At 31.0% G+C, this 7674-nt stretch overlaps 1 non-coding gene across 1 annotated transcript; it reads right to left on the bottom strand.

The window, feature by feature from the left end:
• Positions 1 to 1546: 1546 nt before the first annotated feature.
• On the bottom strand, positions 1547 to 1617 carry TRNAG-ACC (transfer RNA glycine (anticodon ACC)). Its single transcript has one exon. It is a non-coding gene; the product is annotated as a tRNA-Gly (tRNA).
• Positions 1618 to 7674: the final 6057 nt, after the last annotated feature.

Genomic DNA, 7674 nt, shown 5'->3' with positions numbered 1-7674 from the left:
GTCTGTTCTTTTTTCTTCATGGATATCCCCTCACACATCCTGTTTCCTGTGACTGCAACTAAAATCATAGAAATTCTTTCACATCTTTCTAAATGAAGATAAAACGAAAAAAACACACTCATCCTTAACAACTTAAGCTTACAAAAAGAACCAAGTTATCGATAGAAATCATTCGATTAATCGCCGAGCAACAAATAACATCTCTGTCACATGTTTAGCTTCTCCTAAGATGACAAGACGGATGCGAAAGACTGACAGACAGACAAGAAAAGAAGCAAAGATGATAGGTCATTAAATCTAATTGGCACTAGACCCAGCAGGGTAGCGTGGATTAGGTATGACACCTGTCCTCTCGCCCTGTGAAGGATTAATGCGCGGAAAACCTGCTTTCTCACAAACTGAAGGAAAGGTTTATTTTGGTAAGCTAAGGGAAAGGCGGAGGAAAATAATCCTCTTACACATCGATCTTATCTGCGACTTCTAACATCGCTCTGTGTTTCCGTTTCGTGAGGGACAGGTGTTGAGTTTTTTGCAACATTTCACAAACTTTTCTTTCATACTAGAAGATTAAAAAAGTTTTTCGCTTACTTTTTTAAATACCTTAAAGAGTTCCCAGGTATTATTGTTTCTACTTTGTCCAAGAATTTCTTTGCGGAGACTTTCTTCTGACAAAAAGGAAAGATATTGCTAATCAATACAGCAAAAAAAAAAAAAAAAAATGTGGATTTATCTTTTGAGTTATATTACTTTCATTACCAAAATCACTTATAAATAACTATAAATCTTAATTATTTCAAACTTAATGCTTTTAGCACCAAAAATTTTTATTATTATTAATTCTTTCAATGAATTTAATATTTCTATTGTCATATATTTAAGCATTTTAGCTGCAGAATTTCTCAAGAAACAGGTTATCTCTATTACTTGTATTAAGATTAAAAGATAGTGATAGTAGTACTTAATAATGTAGTGTTACGAATTTGTATTTAGTTAGATATTTTTAGTAGAATTACAGTTAAAATTTTTTTATTTTTTGTGCAATGCAGCACGAGACATATTTTAAGAGAAAGATACGCCGGAAAATTAAAATCATAGGAGCACATACATTTAACATTTAATAAATAGATATCTCATAATTGATATTTAAATAGGATAAATGTTACTATGTTACTATGTTAAGCCTTAACCGTAGTTCTACTCTTTTGCTTTCCAGAAATCTCCAGAAGCAGAAATTACTAAACCCTGACGCCACCGATTTAAAGGTATAAAATGGCAGACAGAGAACATCTATCTCATCTTTTAGTTGTTTACTTAGTTGTTATTAGTATTGTTCATCGGATCCACATTCTCTGCATTTTGGATTGCGTTCTATTTAACATTTTAGTAGTTTAAAGTATAACTACTATGTGGTATTGTACGAAAATCTTTGAGGAAACAAATCCAGCATTTTGCTATATTTATGACGATAAGAATAAATTTTATTAACTTTTTATAGAACTTGTGCATTCAATCAATTACAAACCCATATGCACGAACGCTTTTTTGGTGCATAGGCCGGGAATTGAACCCGGGCAGCCCGCTTGGTAGGCGAGCATTCTACCATTGAACCACCGATGCACCAAAATATTATTGTGTGAGTACGGTTTCGTAATAAATTGAATGCACAAGTCCGATAAAAAGTTAATAGAATTTATTCTTATCATAAGAAATATAGCAGAACGCTGTATTTTTTCCTCAAAGATATTCGTGCAATATCACGTAATATAATCAGTAGCTATATTTTAAACGACTAAAACGTTAAATAGAAATAGAACGCAATACAAAACGCAGAGAAAGGCTAATCCGATGAACAATGACAATAACAACTGTGGGAATTATTATTTATAATCAATTTGTCATACTTCAATAAACTTTGTATCCGCAATATTTCAGTAATAATGAGGAAAATCTGCATTGAAACATTTTTAATGCAATGAAAATAAGTCTGGTAATTTCTTTAATAGTAATTCGAAAAATAAAAGGTATGAGTTATTACTAAATAATGTGCTATTTGTAAAACATCACACATGGCTCTACTCCAAAATGTTGTTTTTAAAATGTAAGAAACGGTCATACAATATTTAGACGAATGTCGTCTACATTAATCAGCCAAAGCGGCAGGCGCAATATAAGTGTCATTAAACTGACTACATGTAGTAACACTGCACAAAACGATTTATGAATAATTATAATTCTTAAACCTCAAATATATTATGATTAACACATATTCATCACTAAATCTGCGGTTTTCCTCAACAGTAAGTCTTTTTCCCTTAAACTAAAACGGTAAAAAGAACGAACGATACCCAATTCGGTCGTCTTTACACCGAAAAAATCAGAAAAAATCTCTCCCTGTTCACTCACAGTGCTCTTACAGAGGGCGTCACGTGATGTAAGTGGCCACGTGTCAACATCCATTAGCTCCACAATAGTTCCCACGACGAGGGGAATAGGGAGAGGAATAGGACACGGGTGCGAAGAGATAGCTGTGCACCCCGCACCAACTGTTGACTGATGAACCCTTGGGAGTTAGGGGCAGGAATTAAATCTGGACAAGAGCCGTTTGAATGGGAGAAGTTGGGGCAATGCTCAGAATCAAAAATCTCGCTTGCGGAAGAAAAATCCTGAAATAGCAAGGATCCTCTCGATGCTACCCAAATATAACTCTTTCAGATGTTCTTAAAACTAATTCCATTTCCTTTAGTTTGAAATAACAGACTTGCATTTGTCAATGGAAATATTTTGAGAATTTTGATTTACATTCGCAACAGTAAAGTATAGAGTTTGTCCCCTATTGTAATTGGTTTGATATGAGCCTTTAAAACCTATTATTTGCAAATATTTCTGAATGTTATAAGTGAAATGTCGTATTCAAGTAAACATTTATTGGATTTACCCTCATTTGATACATCATTTATTTTATACAAAAGCGAGGATGTGTGAATGATACCTGGTTGTAAATGGTGTGGCGCAAATAACTGATAGCATTATTTGTATGTCATCAGATAATTAAAAATGTATTAATATATGGACAAAAAAGAGCAATAAATTGTATAAAATTATTAGAAAACTAAAAAAAAAAAAAAAAAAATCTGAAAGGTTTCAGATTTTAAATTACGTCCAAAAAGGCGTTTTTTTTTTTTTTTTTTTTTTTTTTTTTTTTTTTTTAAATTTTTTTTTATTTTTTTAAACATTTTGTCTGTTACCTTTATTTATTAAATATGACTTTCTTCGCACTTAAACCATCAAATTCAGTTCAAGGGCAATATCGAAAAATAGTTTTAAATTGAGCATATCTTTAGAATTTCCGATACACAGTCTCACGCGCTGGAGATAAAAATGTTTCTTCTGTAGACCGCTGGCATTGCTGGCTTGGAAATCCTTAAGTTTGTTAATCAAAAATTCGTTAAAGTTTTACAAAATATGAAATTGATAATAAAACAAATTTCAAATCTCAAATTTGGGCTTCCACATGCCCATATTCGCAGTAGGATTACGTCAATCAAAATTTGGTGGCTCTATGTACCGTTGTTTTATCACAATGCGAGAAATATACATACATTTATGCAGATTTTCCATTATTAAATTTCTTCAAATATAATGCAGGCCTCTAATGCAAAATTTCAAAACGAAAACAATAGTCTTTCAGGAACAAAGCCCCTTTGGACTAATAAATGGGGAATAAAGTTCTGTTATCTTATATTTATCTTTTTTTACAGTAACTGTTAAGTAATGTATTGAGAATAATAAATTACTTCTGGACAACTGCAAGAATGAATCTGATTTATTTTTTGTCCAGAAACACAGAAGCAATTTCGATGCCATTAAGCGGAAAAGAAAAGCAGAAGATCGTGGCAGGAAGGAAAAAAAAAAGTTGATATTATAATAAAAAGACATTGCATGTGCTAAAACTGCACGCATTATAATCAGATATTTTTTGTTATTTTGGAAATAATTAGCCTTTTGTATTTCATGGAATATTTACTTCTATTGATGAAGACTTGTATTTGTTTACATATTTGTTTTTTTAAACCCCTTAAAAAAGCTCATCGATATAATTTGGTAAACTTCCTTGATATATATGTATGGCTATTATTTGATAAGGATTTTATTGCACATATATAATAATTTTGTAACCTTATTTGCGATGAAGATAATTAATCAAATGCATTTTAAAGCCAATACAAAAGTCAATTTCTTCTGCTGTTATAACTGTACAGTATATCCATATATTTAATCTTTTATTATGAAGTTCTTTTATATAAAACACAGAAAAGAGGTTAGATAGTAAATATAATCCCTGAATTGTACTACGCTTTCTCTTTTTCTAGCTGATAATTTCAAACCTGATCTAATTTTAACGAGCGGTTGCAAAGTTTTAACTATTAAATAAAATACTTGTACATAAAATAACTTACAATAATATATATGTACTTTATTTCTCTGCATTTGAAATATGAATTTTTTTCTTTTTCATAACATGTATTGGATTTTTCGTATTTCTATTTCGTGGGCTTAACATGCTGTAGATTAAAAAACATCATGTAGCAGACTAATTGAAAGGACAAGTTATTTTATTACAATTAAATTTTCCTTTATTCAAAATTTCTACTCATGCTTAAAGCTGAGGACATTAGTACTAAATTAGACGTTATTAGTACCGTGATATAAATAAACAATTAAATATTATGCTGTAAAATTCTGCAATGTATAAACATTAAACGAAGAGTTTGCAAGCCATAATAAGTCGAAGTAGAATGCTAGTGCTAACGAAATGTTAATTGTTATGTTACTATTAATGAAATATTAAATCGTATAGTCACGAAGACTGAATGGAAATCTTATTTTAATAAATTAGTGTTACTCTTGCATGCTGAAACTCGGCAACGTCAAAAACAAACCAGCGCCAAACGATAAACAGGGTGAGAGAGGATTCTAGCTATCTTTGTTTCAGATGCAGAAGTATAAAAGGTTTTTGTACTAACATTGTACTTGGGCTTCATTCTGTTTAGCATGTTGCCTTCTTTTATGGAATATATTACTGATAATATTACCTAATAAGTAATCCTGAATATATTTAAAACTTATAAATAAGTATCTTGTATATTCTTTATTTCACCACTTCGATTTAAATGTTTGTAAAGATTGGTAACTTTGCTTTGCATTCTATTTGAGTTAAGCGAACTCTCTAACTTGTTAAATAAAGAGTTCATAGTAATTCTAACTCATCATTCTTTAATGAAATTGTGTTAAATACATGATATATCAAATTTGCCTTACAGGAAATAAAAGGTTTTCTAGATTTTAACAAAATGAACCCATTGGAGAGCTTAAGTTAAAGAAACTGATATAGGCAACTAGAATCAGTTACGTAAGAGTATAATTTTGAAGAATAACTGAATCTTCTCCGTCAGTTATTAGGGTTTTAAATGGCGTAAAAGAAAGACTACTTAAGAACAACTTGAATTTCTCTCTGATTTCCTCATGTTGGCAGATGGTTTTCCTCCGTTTCTACGTCTGAAAATTGGAGAAAATGTTTCTATTAAACTCCCTAAACGACAGTCCTGCAAATCTCACATAACGCTGCAATTAATAATTCTTGCTGCCTGCCATTAGTTGCTTCAACATTTTCCTCAAAGTTCTTTTACTGATTTTACACATCTAACGCATACTGCTAATTCTGAAGCTGTCAATCAGAAACAATGTTGCAGTTTTTGTATATATTGCAAGTGCTGTATTACATTAAATAACAACAATACGCTCTGCAGCGTGGAGTAATAGGTTTTTATGATAACTTATGGAGGTGAACTGCCATCTACTGTAACAAATCGAATCCAAGATGATGAACCAGGTAATGCTGGTTGAAAAAAGACATATTATTATCCCCCGTGAGTGCAACAGAGTTTACCAAAAAACAAGATCGTTTGGTGTAGATAGCGATATTAGGTATATATTCAAATAATATTCTTCTATTGTTGGCTATCTAATAGTATATTCAACTACCTAAATCACGTATTTACTCTTTGGCAGAATTTACAGCAGAAGAGCAACAGGTTTCACGCATTTTACCACAGGGACAGAAAGTTTTTATTAATGATAAAAGTCTGTTGGCTTGTAAACTTTTAGCATTCAAATATCCATGTAGTAGTTATTCCACAAGCATATAAAAATGAAATTAAAATTTTTGCTATGCTTTTCACATTCGAATTCCAGATTTTAACCTGTTGTGCGTCTCAAAGAAAATCAAAGAATATTCACATCGAAGTAATTCAAAAAATAAAAGACATAAATAAGAAAGGAAAAAATCACTACTGGAAATGGAAAAGAAGGGTTTAAGCAATTCTTTAGGATTTGTCCGAATCACCATAGGAAACCAATAACATTGCTGTAGTATCAAGAGAAGCAAAAATAAGAAAAATTAAAAATAAAAAAAAAATATCTTCGGCAGTTTATCGCAAAAGCAGACCCATTCTCCAAATCCACACTTTACGATTCTAAGGATTCGAAGAAGTGAGCATGCGCAGATGGATCTGAAAAGCGGCAATATAAGTCTAGGATTTAGAAATTTTTTGGAAGTTTACTTTTTTCCCTCCCAAAATATATATATGGTCTTTCTTTCTTCCCTACATAAATTCTGAGTGTTTTTCAATGAACGTAAGGGATTTAAATCGGAATAAAAATTTTAATTTAAGAGCAACTTAATACCTGAATTTAAATTAAAATTTCAACTTTAATTTAAATGCATGCATTAATTATTGCTTAAACCATAAAATGCCATCCCGTGGTATATGGAATCCCATTTTATAAGGATTTTGATTAATCAAATATATTCTCAAATTTAATCGCAGATAGTTATAAGTCACAGGCGTCGCATCCTTACATTTAAAATAAAAATTATAGAAGTCTTTATATAACGTTGTGTAACTTAAAGTAACGATAATAAAGAACATACATAATAATTTTTTCTCATTGGCGGCCACTGGCCGTGATAGGCGTTGGGCATTACTAAGGCCGGAAGCGGTAGTCGCTATGTTATGGGTCGCTTTATAGATGGGTCATCGTTGCCTCCTGTGAAGGGAGAGACAGTTTATATCCATGCCTTCTCCAGGATTCCAGCCCAGGAGCTTTTGGAGAATATGTGATGAATTTTATATTTATAATTAAAAGTCAGTTAAGCCTCGCTTTCATTAAGAACATATGTTTAGGTATCAAAGAATTTTATACAATACGAAAATTTTAAATAAGCAGAATTTAACGTTAAACTGATGTTGATTAAAAAAATACTCGGTGGACTGATATGAATTTCGGTGCACTTCAATGAATCTTTGTTCTTCGATGAACATTTCTTTTTATTTCGATACGTTACTTAAACATATTTAAAAAATAATAAAAATAAAAATGATGGCCATGATATCTATTATTGAACACTAGGAAATCAACGATTCAAAAATAAAGTGTGTGATAAAACTTTTAAATCTTTCACGAAAAACTGGCTTAGTTAAATCGCTAATTAGAGTCCTAAAATTTAGAATGTAAAACACCTGAAAGAGATTATTCATTAATTGACAAATTTGTTCGAACAGTTCTAAATTATATTTAAAGAGCGATTGGATATTGTCTATATAAAATTTATTC

This window comes from Stegodyphus dumicola, chromosome 3 (assembly GCF_044657685.1).
Source record: "Stegodyphus dumicola isolate Sdum_Otavi_A_Nest chromosome 3, ASM4465768v1".
Classification (NCBI taxonomy): Eukaryota; Metazoa; Arthropoda; class Arachnida; order Araneae; family Eresidae; genus Stegodyphus; species Stegodyphus dumicola.
The sequence above is the reverse complement of the archived record's forward strand: the minus strand, read 5'-3'. Positions and strand labels throughout refer to the sequence as shown.